A 17008-nucleotide genomic window follows, 5' to 3' on the forward strand; every position below is an offset into this window, starting at 1 on the left:
ACCATCAGTCACGCCGAGGCCTGCGCCCGATCCGGCGGATCACCGTCCGTTTGTTTTATTGTCCTCTGGGCGATGGCCTCTTTGGCTCAGCGTTTTAGCGACAAAAGATGGTTGTCATCTTGTCATGTTTATCTCAACGTAAAGTCAAGCGTTACACACACACACATGGTGTAAAATACAGGAGCGAATGCACCCCTTTGATTGATAGTTATTCATTATTCATTTAAAAGTATACTAGGGTTGTACGGTATACCGGTATACTAATGAATCATATTCGGTACTACTGGGGACCGTGTGGCGCAGTTGGGAGAGTGTCCGTGCTAGCAACCTCAGGGTTCCTGGTTCGATCCCCACCTTCTACCAACCTAGGCACTTCACCCTTGCTCCTGATGGGTCGTGGTTAGGGCCTTGCAAGGTAGAAAAGCGCTATACAAGCGCTATACAAGTATAACCCATTTACCACTGGCAAACTGACTACTTTTCAGGCCCCAAACTGAGCCCCCTCCAAACCCAAACCCACTTTTCTTACAGGGCGCATAGATGTCAGGTTCAAACACCAAACTATCTATTAAAAGAGACAAGAAGCAAAGAATCAAGCAGAAACAGAGTTGAATTTTGCTCATGAGGAGAGACGTATTGGGCTGTACACTCAGTTACAGTTTCACCCTACGCTCTAAGGCAGTGTTTTTCAACCACTGTACCGTGAGATACAGTCTGATGTGCCGTGGGAAATTATCTAATTTCACCTATTTGGGTTAAAAATATTTTTAGCAAACCAGTAATTATAGTCTGCAAACGAGGTGTTGTTGTTGAGTGTCGGTGCTGTCTAGAGCTTGGTAGAGTAACCGTGTAATACTCTTCCATATCATTAGATGGCAGCAGGTAGCTAATTGCTTTGTAGATGTGGGAAACAGCGGGAGGCAGTGTGCAGGTAAAATTGTGTCTAACGCTTAAACCAAAAATAAACAAAAGGTGAGTGCCCCTAAGAAAAGGCATTGAAGCTTAGGGAAGGCTATGAAGAATGAAACTAAAACAGAACTGGCTACAGAGTAAACAAAATCAGAATGCTGGACGACAGCAAAGACTTACTGCGGAGCAAAGACGGCGTCCACAGTGTACATCCGAACATGACATGACAATTGAAAATGTCCCCACAAAGAAGGATAAAAACAACTGAAATATTCTTGATTGCTAAAACAAAGTAGATGCGGGAAATATTGCTCAAAGGAAGACATGAAACTGCTACAGGAAAATACCAAAAACAGAGAAGAAGCCACCAAAATAGGAGAGCAAGACAAGAAGAAAAACAATACACACAGGAAAACAGCAAAATAGTCCAAATAAGTCAGGGTGTGATGTGACAGGTGGTGACAGTACACCTACTTTGAGACAAGAGCTATATTGATGCATGCTTGGTTATGCTTTAAAGTCATATCCAACAATTGCGACGACAAATTTTTACTGTCAACTGAGTTTATTTTTTTTATGATTTCTGCTGGTGGTGTGCCTCCGCATTTTTTCAACGCAAAAAATGTGCCTTGGCTCAAAAAAGGTTGAAAAACACTGCTCTAAGGTACAGTCCCACGTGCTCCTCTATTTATTCGGGAGGTTATACAAGTATAACCCATTTACTATACCGCCTCTAAAAAGTACCAGTCCCCCACCCGTCGGGTCATGCAGAACGCCCTCAGGAAGAGGTTTTGATTGATTGATTGAACATTTCATTAGTAGATTGCACAGTACAGTACATATTCCGTACACTTGACCATTAAATGGTAACACCCTAATAAGTTTTTCAACTTGTTTGAATGAAGGTCATACTTGATCAACAGCCATATATGTCACACTAAGTGTGTCATAAACACGTGCCATATAGTGAAACCACACTAAACAACAATGACAAACACATTTTGAGAGAATATTTGCACCGCAACACAACATAAACACTGCAGAACAAATTCCCAGAATTCCCTGCAGCACCAACTCTTCCGGGACGCTACGATATAAACAAACGCCATTGGTGGATCGACACCAAACATCCACTGTGATGATACCAAGTACTGGAGCGTATCTAGTTAAGTTAAAGTTAAAGTACCAATGATTGTCACACACACACTAGGTGTGGTGAAATTTGTCCTCTGCATTTGACCCATCCCCTTGTTCACCCCCTGGGAGGTGAGGGGAGCAGTGGGCCGTGGCTGTGGCCACGCCCGGGAATCATTTTTGGGGATTTAACCCCCAATTTCAACCCTTGATGCTGAGTGCCATCTTGGGTCCCATTTTTATAGTCTTTGGTATGATTCGGCCGGGGTTTGAACTCATGACCTACTGATCTCAGGGCAGACACTCTAACCACTAGGCCACTGAGTATGTATTTAATCATAGTAGTCGAAACTACTATGATTACATCAATATTTTTTAGCATCATAAAATCTTCTTTAGTTTTTTTATTTATTTATGTTATGTTTATAAACTCAGGAAATATGTCCCTGTAACTACTTGGTATCGGATCAATACCCAAATGTGTGGTATCATCCAAAACTAATGTAAAGTATCCAAACAACAGAAGAATAAGTGATTATTACATTTTAACAGAAGTGTAGATAGAACATGTTGAAACAGAAAATAAGCAGATATTAACAGTAAATGAACAAGTACATTAATAATTCATTTTCTACCGCTTGTCCTTAATATTTTTGACATTATCTGAAAGCTTTTTTTCCAAGATTTATGTTGGCTCTAGGAACAAACATTCTAAGTACGACCTTAAGCCGTAGCGGCTGAAGTCTTTAAGCGTAAAATAACACAAATAAGGGGGAACCAGACCAAGAAGTGATTTATAGAAAAAACACAACCATCGAGAAAAGCTGCGTACTGGTAAAGATGGACAATTTACCTTTGCATATAAAGTGCAATGACGGACAAGGTCGCCACGACCTGTATTAAAACGTAAGGCACAGTGATCTACAGCATACTGGCCAACCCTCTCGATTTTCCCGGAAGACTCACGAATTTCAGTGCCTCTCCCTAAAATTTCCCGGGGCAACCATTCTCCCGAATTTCTCCCGATTTCCGCCCGGGGGCGTGCCTTAAAGGCACTGTCTTTAACGTCGTCTACAACCTCTCGTCAAATCCGTTTTCCCTCCTTACACACAGAGTGCCAGCCCAATCACATAATGTATACGTCTTTGACACACACATATGAGTGAATGCAAGCCATACTTGGTCAACAGCCATACAGGTCACACTGACGGTGACCGTATAAACAACTTTAACACTGTTACAAATATGCGCCACACTGTGAACCCACACCAAACAAGAATGACAAACACATTTTGGGAGAACATCCGCACCGTTAAACAACATAAACACAACAGAACAAATACCCGGAATCCCTTGCAGCACTAACTCTTCCGGGACGCTACATATACATCCCCGCTACCACCAAACCCCGCCAAATTTGGAGGTCTCAAGGTTGGCAAGTATGATCTCCAGTATCCAGTTTTTTCAAATAAGAGTCAGGTGCATTTATAAAAAGCAAGTCTCCATAATCTAGCAAAGGCATAAAAGTGGTCAGAATCAAGCGTTTCCTAACATGGAAGGGAAAAACAGTACTTGTTTCTTAAGAAAAATAACCAATTTAATTTGAAGTTTTTTCATGTTAGATTTAAAGGACAAGTTCTCATCTATGACAATTCCCAAGTACTTATGTGATCATTTCAAGTTCAACCTTATGAGCAGTTATTATTTAATTAATGGCAGCATTTAGTACTAGTCCCAGCTGACTCAGCTGGGACTGAACAACATCAAAAGCTGACTGCAGGAGCTCAAAGGTTCACAAAACAGCGGGAGATGAACAATATATGACCGTGTCATCTGCATAAAAATGGAACGCAGCACCCGACACATTATCACAGAGATTGTTTACATCAGCGGTCACCAACGCGGTGCCCGCGGGCACCAGGTAGCCCGTAAGGACCAGATGAGTAGCCCGCTGGCCTGTTCTAAAAATAGCTCAAATAGCAGCACTTACCAGTGAGCTGCCTCTATTTTTTAAATTGTATTTATTTACTAGCAAGCTGGTCTCGCTTTGCCCGACATTTTTAATTCTAAGAGAGACAAAACTCAAATAGAATTTGAAAATCCAAGAAAATATTTTAAAGACTTGGTCTTCACTTGTTTAAATAAATTAATTAATTATTTTACTTTGCTTCTTATAACTTTCAGAAAGACAATTTTAGAGAAAAAATACAACCTTAAAAATTATTTTAGGATTTTTAAACACATATACCTTTTTACCTTTTAAATTCCTTCCTCTTCTTTCCTGACAATTTAAATCAATGTTCAAGTTTTTTAGTTTTTTATTGTAAAGAATAAATAATTTTTTAAATTTAATTCTTCATTTTAGCTTCTGTTTTGTCGACGAAGAATATTTGTGAAATATTTCTTCAAACTTATTATGATTAAAATTCAAAAAAATGATTCTGGCAAATCTAGAAAATCTGTAGAATCAAATTTAAATCTTATTTCAAAGTCTTTTGAATTTCTTTTAAAATTTTTGTTCTGGAAAATCTAGAAGAAATAATGATTTGTCTTTTTTAGAAATATAGCTTGGTCCAATTTGTTATATATTCTAACAAAGTGTAGATTGGATTTTAACCTATTTAAAACATGTCATCAAAATTCTAAAATGAATCTTAATCAGGAAAAATTACTAATGATGTTCCATAAATTCTTTTTTTAAGTTTTTCTCTTCTTTTTTTCGGTTGAATTTTGAATTTTAAAGAGTCGAAATTGAAGATAAACTATGTTTCAAAATGTAATTGTCATTTTTTGTGTGTTTTCTCCTTTTAAACCGTTCAACTAAGTGTAAATATCATTAATTATTAATATTAACATAGAGTTAAAGGTGAATTGAGCAAATTGGCTATTTCTGGCAATTTATTTAAGTGTGTATCAAACTGGTAGCCCTTCGCATTAATCAGTACCCAAGAAGTAGCTCTTGGTTTCAAAAAGGTTGGTTACCCCTGGTTTACATCAATGGAAAGCAACAACGCACCCAATATGGAACCCTGCGGTACACCATTTATTAAACGGAAGAAAGGTCCAAGAGGGTCCGTCAAATTGGACGCATTGGGTTCTATCGGACAGGTCATTAGAAAACCACTTCACAGCATCCTGAGTCACAGGATAGACCGATCCTGTGCAGTCTGTCTGTCAGAATGATATGGTCGACCGTGTCAAATGCTTTTGACAGGTCAATAAATAGAGCTGCACAATATTTTTTTGCAATCCAATGCTTCAGTAATGTCATTTACAACTTTTATAGCAGCGGTTATGGTGCTATGTCTCTTTCTAAAACCTGATTGATGTTCGGAAAGCAGACAATTGGTGTCCAAGAATTCTTTAGTTCTTTTTCAAGAACTTTAGCTCGGATGCACAACTTGGGAGATGGGACTATGGTTGTTAACAGCTGTAGGATCTCCTCCTTTCAATAACGGTAACACATTTCCAAATGTTAGGAATCTCATTACTGGACGAAGGAAGATTAAAAATATAGGTAAGAGGTTCTGCATTAAAATCAATGGCTGACTTTAAAAAGAAGGGCTCAAGTTTGTCAGGACCTGCAGATTTTCCAGGATCCACTTGTTTTAAGGCTGTCTTGACAGAGGAGTACAACAAATGTATTAGTTTTGGAATATCAACATTTTTTAACATTCAGCTGATTTGGATGTGGAGATAAGGAGCTGAAATAAAGAACCAGAAGAAATACAATTTTCATTAAAACAATTAAGTATGGCTGATATGTCAGTTAGACTACATGAGTCTTTCACGTTGCAAGTTAGCAGATCATTTGTGGTTTCACTTCCATAAGACGCTAATTATGACTTTCCAGAATTTCCTGGGATCATTTAAGATACTGGTGGTTTGCGAAAGATAAAACTCAGACTTTGACTTCTTGACCAGAGAAGTAAAGCAATTTCTGAGCTGCCTATGATATTTCTAGCCTTGGCCCAGGCAGCATCCCTTTCTTTCAGCAGACTGGACAGTTCAGGAGAGAACCAAGGATTATTTCTACCTTTCACTCTGAATTTACGTAGAGGAGCATGTTTGTTTATAATACTGATGAATGCGTTGTGAAAATATTTCCAAGCCAACTCAACATCACTAAAAAGTGTGATCCTGGACCAGTCAAAGAGCCATAAATCAAGATGAAAAGCTTGCTTAAAATCTCGTCTAAAAATAATTTGTGGCCACAGTTTTGGTAGCTTAGTTGTGGTCACTCAAATCATGTGCAAAGATACCAATATCAGAATATTTATGTAGAGCGCTTGTTAAAAAAAAGATCTAAAAGAGAAGATTTCTCTGGGCATTTAAGATTTGGGCGGGTTGGGCTGCTAATGAGCTGTGTAAGATTAAAAGAGTCACATTTTGATTTAAAACCATCAGAGACAGACGACAGCCAGTCCCAATTCAGATCCCCAATAAGAACAATCATTAAAATTCAGGGTTGAAAGCTGATTGGTCAGAGACAGTAAGGCCTCACTGCTTGCCGAAGGGGGTCTGTAACAACCAACAGTGATAAAACTGTCTTTAAGGAGTTCCACTTAAAGTGCAAGTAATTCAAATTGTTTGCTGCGGGATACAGACAATAAATGAGCAGCATTAAATTGATGTTTTACACATATTGCAATTTCGCCTCCTTTTTTAGGACGGTCACAACGAAAAACATTATAGCCCCTAATTGCAATATCTTTGTTCACATTAAAGCCTTTAATTGCAATATCTTTGTTCGAGATGGATTTCTTAAGCCAGGTTTCAGACAAGACAAGTATGTCAGTTTCTGTAGATTTAGCCCAGATCCTCACTAGATCCAGTTTAGGAAGTAGACATCTTGTTACGTCGGGGTCGCAGGTCGTTTCCCCAGGATGCAGATGGGCGTTCGGAAGCAGCGTGCAGGTAGGAAAAACGATTTATTTCCAAGAATCAAGCAAGATTGCGAAAACAGAAAAGCATGCCGATTGCTATGGTAAAGCCTTAACCAAAAGACTAGCCAAAGACAGGAGCAAGAAGTAAAGATAACCAAGTGAAGATAACCAACTATACAGCCAGGCAGAGAGAGGCAGGAATAAATACCTCTCTGATTAGTGGCCGGGAGCAGGTGAGCGTCCCGACTACTAACCAGAGACAGGTGAAAATAATCAGCAACCATGGCAACAAAGGAACACAAAACAGAACTAAACAACAAAGGGAATCTCAAACTAAACACGACATGATCCGGGCAACGGATCATAACACTTCTAACATTTAAATCAGTGGTTCTTAACCTTGTTGGAGGTACCGAACCCCACCAGTTTCATATGCGCATTCACCGAACCCTCCTTTAGTGAAAAATAAAATGTTGTTTTTTTCAAATTCAAGACAAAGTTATATGTTTTTGGTAACACTTTAGTATGGGGAACATATTCTAAGTAACAAAGACTTAATTTAGAGTTATTTGGTTAGGGTTAGGGTTAGGGTTAGGGTTAGAGGGTTAGGGTTATAATAAGGCCATGCCGAATAAGGCATTAATAAGTACTTAATAATGACTAGTTAAGAGCCAATATGTTACTAATTTGCATGTTAATAAGCAACTAATTAATGGTGACTATGTTCCCCATACTAAAGTGTTACCATGTTTTTTTACTGGTGCACAAAATGAAGCGTGCATGAACATCACCTTGTTCAAACAACAAAACCAACACAGTGCATAAACTCACAACAAATTACACACCTGCAAATCAGTCTGACTTCTGCTGTTGCCGTATTCATAATATGCCGATAGGGAGAAGTTTTTATTTACACGATGAGTCGGGTGTGTCTTGACCTCCGCCGAACCCCTAGGGTTCGATCTAACCCAGGTTAAAAACCACTGATTTAAATGAATAATGCCAAGCCTTTTGATTGATTGATTGAAACTTGTATTAGTAGATTGCACAGTACAGTACATATTCCGTACAATTGACCACTAAATGGTAACACCCGAATAAGTTTTTCAACTTGTTTAAGTCGGGGTCCACGTTAATCAATTCAGCTCTAGCTTTAAAATCCCAAGGGGTACTCAACACAGTTGAACCTGGATTAGGTTGAACCTTTCCTGACAATAGGAGCATAAGAACAATAAACACTTCTTTTTCACCAGCATTGATGAAAGTGCTAATTGAATATTTCTAACCCAGGTTGACTTGCTGGGTAAAAATAGAAAGATATCAACCAGCCATATAACCTAAAAAGAAGCGTAAAATAAGTTCTTCAGTAGATAAAATCAAATTAGAACAGTATCTGGAAAAGTCATGTTCTCAGTTTGTGCCTTTTTGAGGGACTAAAAGATTGTGATGCTCATTAGAGTTTCCATGGTTCCGTAACGGATGAAGCAAAGCCAAAAATAGTAAAAAAGTTACGGAGGAAAACTTGATTATTCACTCTGCCGAATATCAGGAATATCAGAGTCTATATTTGACCCTGAAGTAGACGATGATGTTGTGTGACGCTACGTCTGATTGGGAACTGAAACGTAGCTCGTCAAAGCAGCATAGCGAAAAAAACACATCGAAAACAGAACCTAGCAGGAAAAACACTTCACGGCACCAGAACCAGAAGAAAGAAGTACCTTCCTTACTTCCCGGTCCAGGCAGATGTCTCAATGCGGTGGCCCCCAGCAGACACAAGACCGACTCGGATCCAGGACACCACAAAGGCAGTCGGCTCCAGGGTTCGCGGGTCAGGCACGTGGTGGTCGATCCACATTTAGATGTTAACTGGATGTCCAACTTTGCACAAGTCGGACTGCTTGTTTTGGAAAGTTTAGATGCAAGCCCACTTAACCCCTTACTTGTTTTTTTGCTGATATCAGACCCACAGTACATCACTATTGGACCTGTTAACTCCTAGTCCAGGTGTACCTTATGTTCTGACCAGTGAGTGTTTGTTCTTATATTTCCAGCCAACTGGTGGTGACGATCTGTGATAGCGGGATAGCGACAATTCTTGATCTCCTCCGAGCTTGTATTTGAAAGGCCACGGTCAAGAATCTTTGGTTTGTTTATGTTTGTGAATCTGTCTGATGAAGCGCGCGCAAGGGAGGCTGATTAGTTGATGGTAAAACTGCAAACTCAACAAGGACTTTTTGCCATATTTCACACCCCCAGATATCCAGCCGTCAGGACAAGTTCCGTCATTTCTCACAAAATCGCCAGAAAAAGTAATGCGTTTTCTGACGGAGAGTTTATTAAGGAGTGCTTATTGGACTCTGTTGCGCTGATATGGCCAGAGAAGAGGGGCGCATTTGAGAACGTGTCACTCTCCCGACGCACTGTAACGAGGCGGGTTGAGACCATCGCTGGAAACTTGGAGCTTCAGCTGAAGAACAGAACGACCGACTTTGACTGTTCTTCGCTGGCTTTGGATGAGAGCTGCGATGTACGTGACACCGCCCAGCTGCTCATCTTCTTACGTGGGATAACTGCAGACTTTCAAATCACGGAGGAGCTGGCAGCCATGCAGTCAATTAAAGAGACAACCACAGGTAATGACTTGTTCACAAAGGTAAATGCGTGTTTGGACATGTTAGGACTGAAATGGGACAAGCTGGCAGGTGTGACAACAGATGGTTGACCAAATCTGACGGGGAAAAAGGTTGGACTTTTAAAGAGGATGCAGGATAAAGTGACAGAAATTGACATTTTTGCATTGTATTATACATCAGGAAGTGTTGTGTAAGGCAGTGTTAAAAATAAAACCATCAAAAGCAATCTGCTTTTGTATAAAGTTAAGTTAGGTTAAATGAAATTATTATTATTATTATTTATCTTACGGTATATCAAAAATAATTTCAGCAAAATTTGATTGAAATATTGTCGGTGTGGCCCTCCAGCAGTGCTCGGGTTGCTCATGCGGCCCCCGGTAAAAATTAATTGCCCACCCTTGGGTTAAAGTGTCCGCCCTGAGATCGGTAGGTCGTGATTTCAAACCCCGGCCGAGTCATACCAAAGACTATAAAAATGGGACCCGTTACCTCCCTGCTTGGCACTCAGCATCAAGGGTTGGAATTGGGGGTTAAATCACCAAAAATGATTCCCGGGCGCGGCTCTCTGCTCCCCTCACCTCCCAGGGGTGATCAAGGGTGATGGGTCAAATGCAGAGAATCATTTCGCCACACCTAGTGTGTGTGTGTGACAATCATTGGTACTTTAACCTTTTTGTTTCTCTTCCAGCGCATTCTGTTGACATGCCGCAGGGGCCAGGGCCAAATTAGCGCACGTGGTGGGGCAAGCCCCGCGTTAGATTGATGCGGTTGGAATAATGTTCACCAGTAGGAACGCGCAACCTCGCCCAAGGACGCTTGAATGGTGGTCGGCAATAAAGTGTTTGGCAGCGTCACATATCTCAATCAAAAGCTGCCGCGCACACAAACGCAGAAAGAGAGAGAGAGAGAGGAAAACAACATGTTGTGTACATTTCAGAGAGAAGCAAATCAAACAGTAAATCTTCTGGGATGTGTTCTGCGGGTTAAACATTAATCTCCCTCGGGGCTGAGGGCTATAAAGTCGCATATCAAAAGGCGGTAGAACGGCGTCGGAGCAAAGTGGACAGCGGTCAGTTTTTCATGAAAGACGCAACAGAAGGACCTAGATGGAGCTGTCGGACAAGGCCTGCCCACACATGTCCTCTGCGTCTTTGGGATCCTTTGCTTTAGGCTAAATAGGAACGAAGCCGGCAAGGGGTGAACAAAAAAAAACCAAAACATAACCTAGAGTCAAAAGATTTGCTCACAGTGGAAGATGATTTATTGCACGGAAACGCATCCTTGGCAAAAGTGGAATTGAGCACAGGACAGCATTGTCCCCGGAACATTCTTCTAAAGTCAGTCAAATTAGCATTGTGTGATTGATAGAATACAGTAGGAGGTCAAAAAGGACATTTTCAAACTGACTCGTTTTGGTTGTAAAAATCCACGACCATACTGTGACACTCCAGTTCTGAAGGTGGCGGCACCTGCACCTGACACTCCAGCACCCCAGCTCAGTCTGCGGCATCTGCTGGGTCATTGCCCCCTGGAATCATCCATCCATCCATTTTCTACCGCTTGTCCCTTTTGGGGTGGCAGTGGGGTGCTGGAGCCTATCTCAGCTGCATTCGGGCGGAAGGCGGGGTACACCCTGGACAAGTCGCCACCTCATCACAGGGCCAACACAGATAGACAGACAACATTCACACACTAGGGACCATTTAGTGTTGCCAATCAACCTATCCCCAGGTAGGGATGATGCTCGAAACCGATTTTCCCGGTTGTTCGATAAGAAAAGAACAGACTCGAATCCCTTTTTGAGAACCGGTACCCGTTATCGAGACCAGGCCTGGCCCTAACCAATCTGGCGCAACCAAGGCAAGATTTTAGGTGGCGCCCCCCCACATCGGCAGTGAAGTGTATAGACTCACAAGAAACCGAATAGCTTTGTCTTTGACCTTTTTTTTTACTTAAAGAAATCAAATTAACATATTATATGAGAATGTTATGTTATGATTATCTTTAACCGAATCACAGCAGTGCTCAAATTAAAAAACAGCATTCCCTCTCATGTGATATTGCTTAATTAACATTAATGATGTGCACTTTAACAACTAGGCTTACAACTATACCTAATATATAAAGGGGTGGAAAAGTGACTATTACCTGCAGGGCAAATAATTAGCTAACCAGAAGGCAATGACAATGTAAACAAAAAACACCTGCTTAAAAGGTCTAATACAAATGTCCCTGAGGAATGTAAGGTGGGAGTACTGTAATTACCTAACGTTATATTATTATTTTCCATAACAATTTAGCCCCCTCCACAATATTAACCCGACGTTAAAACAGAACTAGCTATTTATTGATTAGCAATTGCCGAATCATGTAACATTAGCTTAATGCTAAAAAGCCAGGTTACTATCACATTCTGTAACAGACAAATAATTTCATGTAGGCTAACGTTACCTACCTGCTACCTCTGTCTTTTTCTCGTTTCTCCTCCTCTTCTTTTCTATTTTTTCTTCCCTGGGCACCTAACAGTTTTGGCCGTTTTGACATCCTGTGTTGATTTTTTGATGTGGGGACGTCCAAAAAGAGTCATGATACGGGAAGGGAGGGGGCGCACCGTGCGGGGGGAGGGGAGGGGGGGGGGCGTAATGTTGTAACAAATAATATTTCTATTAAATAGGCTTTACGTTGCATTTTAATTAACGTGGGATTATTTTTTGTATTTAGAAATAATAGTACCAACATTTGTGGCACTGGCGTGGCGCCCCCTGATGGACGGCGCCCTTAGCATTTGCCTATACGGCCTATGCCACGGGCCGGCCCTGATCGAGACCATTATAGTAAAGAAAAAGAGTTGGTTCTTTATTCGAATCCCGTCCCAACAAGAAATGCCCCGTGTGACATCACAAGAAATGACGTCAAGTAGCTCAGTCATTTGTCGCGGTGGGGTGCATCGTGCTGCGGTTCGTTCTCCCGGGACGCAAAACTGACGGCTCCGGACGAAAGCGTGCAGGTAGGAGATGATTTATTTCTCATAAATCATACACATTACAACAAACAGGAACGGAACAAAAGGAAAGCGTGCCGTTCGCACGAGAAGCTAAAGGAAAAACTTACTTAGCACAGGAATACTAGAAGCTAAGGTAACTTTAGCACAGGAATCATGAGCTCGAAAACCAGAATGCCAACGTAAATGCAAATGCAAACAATGAAGCCACGACGAGTCAGTCTAATTGATCTTTTTTGTAACACGGTTGACGAATGTAGCGCACTTTTGTAGTTATTTCCCCACATTTCTGCACAATAACTCAGATATGGTAACACTATAGTCGCGAGCAGTAGAGAATGTGAAGTGATTTGTTAAACCAAATATTGTGTGTTTTTTTCCATTTACAACAACCTATCGGACTCCATAAGAGAATCGATAAGGAATCGGTTCGATAAGAGGATTCGATAATAGGCTCGAACTCGATAATTTCTCATCAAACATCATCCCTATCCCCAGTTGCATGTTTTTGGAGGTGGGGGAAGCCGGAGTACCCGGAGGGAACCCACGCAGTCACGGGGAGAACAAGCAAACTCCACACAGAAAGATCCCGAGCCTGGGATTGACCTCAGGACTACTCAGGACCTACGCATTGTGAGGCACATGCACTAACCCCTGTTCCACCGTGCTGCCCCGGCCCCCTGGAACCAAATGCCAGTAAAAGTTAAAGTTAAAGTACCACTGATAGTCACACACGGTGAAATTAACCTCTGCGTTTGACCCATCCCCTTGTTCCACCCCCTGGGAAGTGAGGGGAGCAGTGAGCAGCAGCGGTGGCCGCGCTCGGGAATCATTTTGGTGTTTTAACCCCTAATTCCAAACCTTGATGCTGAGTGCCAAGCAGGGAGGTAATGGGTCCCATTTTTAAATTTTGAACTCACAACCTACCAATCTCAGGGGGGACACTCTAACCACAAGGCCACCGAGCAGAACCTATAACAATAAAACATTTAAAGGCCTACTGAAACCTACTACTACCGACCACGCAGTCTGATAGTTTATATATCAATGATGAAATCTTAACATTGCAACACATGCCAATACGGCCGGGTTAACTTATAAAGTGACTTTTAAAACTTCCCGGGAAATATCCGGCTGAAACGTCGCGGTATGATGACGTATGCGCGTGACGAAGTCAGAGTAACGGAAGTTATGGTACCCGTAGAATCCTATACAAAAAGCTCTGTTTTCATTTCATAATTCCACAGTATTTTGGACATCTTTTGCAATTTGTTTAATGAACAATGAAGGCTGCAAAGAAGACAGTTGTAGGTGGGATCGGTGTATTAGCAGCGGACTACAGCAACACAACCAGGAGGACTTTGTTGGAGCGCTAGCCGCGCTAGCCGCGCTAGCCGCCGACCTCACCTTGACTTCCTACGTCTCCGGGCTGCCAAACGCATCGGGTGAAGTCCTTCGTCCTTCTGCCGATCGCTGGAACGCAGGTGAGCACGGGTGTTGATGAGTAGATGAGGGCTAGCTGGCGTAGGTGGAGAGCTAATGTTTTTAGCATAGCTCTGTGAGGTCCCGTTGCTAGGTTGCTAAGTTAGCTTCAATGGCGTCGTTAGCACAGCATTGTTAACCTTCGCCAGCCTGGAAAGCATTAACCGTGTATTTACATGTCCACGGTTTAATAGTATTGTTGATTTTCTATCTATCCTTCCTTCTATCCTTTATTTTTTTGTTTCTATATGCAGTTAAAGCATGATGCTATCACGTTAGCTCGTAGCTAAAGCATTTCGCAGATGTATTGTCGTGGAGATAAAAGGCACTGAATGTCCATTTCGCGTTCTCGACTCTCATTTTCAAGAGGATATAGTATCCGAGGTGGTTTAAAATACAAATCCGTGATCCACAATAAAAAAAGGAGAGTGTGTGGAATCCAATGAGCCAGCTTGTACCTAAGTTACGGTCAGAGCGAAAAAAGATACGTCCATCACTGTCTCTCAAGTCATTCACTGTAACGTTCCTCATCTACGAAACTTTCATCCTCGCTCAAATTAATGGGGTAATCATCACTTTCTCGGTCCGAATCTCTCTCGCTCCATTGTAAACAACGGGGGATTGTGAGGAATACTAGCTCCTGTGACGTCACGCTACTTCCGGTACAGGCAAGGCTTTTTTTTTATCAGCGAGCAAAAGTTGCGAACTTTATCGTCGATTTTCTCTATTAAATCCTTTCAGCAAAAATATGGCAATATCGCGAAATGATCAAGTATGACACATAGAATGGATCTGCTATTCCCGTTTAAATTTAAAAAAATCATTTCAGTAGGCCTTTAAAATACATCCAGCACATTTGTCCAAATATGCACCACATTCTTTATTCTTTGGCAAATGTGCCAACCATCTGCTGAGTTTAGTAGGCCTGGGGCAATGTCATTTTTGCACCATCCTGCAAACTTGTTTAAAACAACTGTTTCAACAACAAATGCATATCAAATAATAAACCTCAAGCATCAGCAATTTTATTGTTCATTCATATTTGTTTTTAACAAGAAATTAAAACAACTTGCACCTTGCTCAGTTACAGTACATTTTACAAATCAAAAATTATAACAAGAAGAAGGCTAGCTAATGTTAACCATTAGTAGTTTAACAGAACATATACTGTATATTTAGCAATTAGTAATTATCCATCCATCCATTTACTACCGCTTGTCCCTCTCTGGGTCGCGAGGGTGGCTGGAGCCTATCCCAGCGGGACAAGTCGCCACCTCATCCCAGGGCCAACACAGATAGACAGACAACATTCACACAGTAGGGCCCATTTAAGAATTGCTTGTTGGCCCTAGGAATTAGTCTGAAGTTCATGTTTGTCACTCACCACTAGGGTTGTACGGTATACCGGTATTAGTATAGTACCGCGATACTAATTAATAGGCTGACCATATTCTGAAATCCCAAAAAGAGGACATATATGCGTGCCAAGGCGGGGACTAGGTGAAAATTTGCCAATGATACTCGAACTTGCTTTATAAATAATATATTTATTTAATCAAAGCATTTTTCTCCTCTGTTGACAGCAGTGTTGGCGCTAAGAATTTTCAAAATGGGGTCCCAGGGTTGGGGTTGTGGATATGGCAGTTTGTAGTGACAGTTCAGTTTATGGGCAGGGTGTGTATGAGGTAGTGCAAAGGGCTGCAGAGTAATGAGGTGCGAGGCAAGGGGTTCGGCTATAAGCCGCCTACCGGCCCGACCAGAGCAGGTGGTGTTCAGGGGTTGAGAGGTGGAGATCCTTGGGCTCAGGCTCAAGGCCTATCTACAGCTCGCCATCCAAGACTTAGGGACCTGGCCTACGTAAACACAGGACCCGGAGTTCAATCAATGTGCGCACATAAACATCAACATTTAGTCATCTATTGTTCGACCTTCAATAAATAAGTTACACTTATTATTATCATTATTAGCAATAATACTGCTAACATTAACAATATTAAACCATCCCATGTATGTACAACATAACAAACACGACAGTACACAGTGTTGTCACTATGACGGGTGCAACATGAACAATATTAAACAATAGAAAATAACAGTGACGTCACTATGACGGGTGTAACATTAACAATATTAAACAATAGAAAATAACAGTGACGTCACTATGACGGGTGCAACATTAACAATAACAGTGACGTCACTATGACGGGTGTAACATTAACAATAACAGTGACGTCACTATGACGGGTGTAACATTAACAATATTAAACAATAGAAAATAACAGTGACGTCACTATGACGGGTGTAACATTAACAATAACAGTGACGTCACTATGACGGGTGTAACAGTGTTCATTCATTGTCTTTACCGTAGCATAAAAAGTGCACATGGCCTTAAAACGCCACAACACTCAGTCACCATATGTAAGTACCCAAAATAAAGACTCGAAAAAAATATAAATTCAATGGGATCAGAAACATTGGAGGAAACGGGATTAAAAGCGGATGCTAACCGCCCATAGACAATACATGGGTACGGCTAGCAGCTACTATTAGCAAACAGATTCACTTACCAACTCGGCTTAATAACACTCTCTTGTCGCAACTCGGCCCTGATGGTCGGCACCTATAAGTTTACAATTAGTTGTAAAATGTTGGACGGTTGTTTTTACGATATGCAGGCAAACGACAACTTTAAAACATACCGGCTTCAGATGTGCCCAGACTTAGCCACCGCACCTGGCAGCCATCTTGGGACGGTGGATCATATAGAGCGCGATAGGCCGAAGCGGGTCACGCGATAGGCTGCAGCGGGTCACGTGAGCGCGTGTGTTAAACTCGTGAGATTAAACGTGGAAACGGCGCAGGTAATATGAGGGGATGCCATGAGAGGAAGTATGTCTTATTTCCCACCCGTGTTACACGCACGCCTCCACACTTTGTTTTGTTTAACCCCTTCTTAA

General features: G+C 41.5%; 1 long non-coding RNA gene across 1 annotated transcript; it reads right to left on the bottom strand.

The window, feature by feature from the left end:
- Nucleotides 1–15644: 15644 nt before the first annotated feature.
- Nucleotides 15645–16800, bottom strand: LOC133631256 (uncharacterized). Its single transcript, XR_009821419.1, has 3 exons — nt 16751–16800; nt 16619–16671; nt 15645–15901 (listed from the first exon to the last, which is right to left on the bottom strand). It is a non-coding gene; the product is annotated as an uncharacterized LOC133631256 (long non-coding RNA).
- Between the last annotated feature and the right edge of the window lie 208 nt (nt 16801–17008).

Source organism: Entelurus aequoreus, linkage group LG16 (assembly GCF_033978785.1).
Source record: "Entelurus aequoreus isolate RoL-2023_Sb linkage group LG16, RoL_Eaeq_v1.1, whole genome shotgun sequence".
Classification (NCBI taxonomy): Eukaryota; Metazoa; Chordata; class Actinopteri; order Syngnathiformes; family Syngnathidae; genus Entelurus; species Entelurus aequoreus.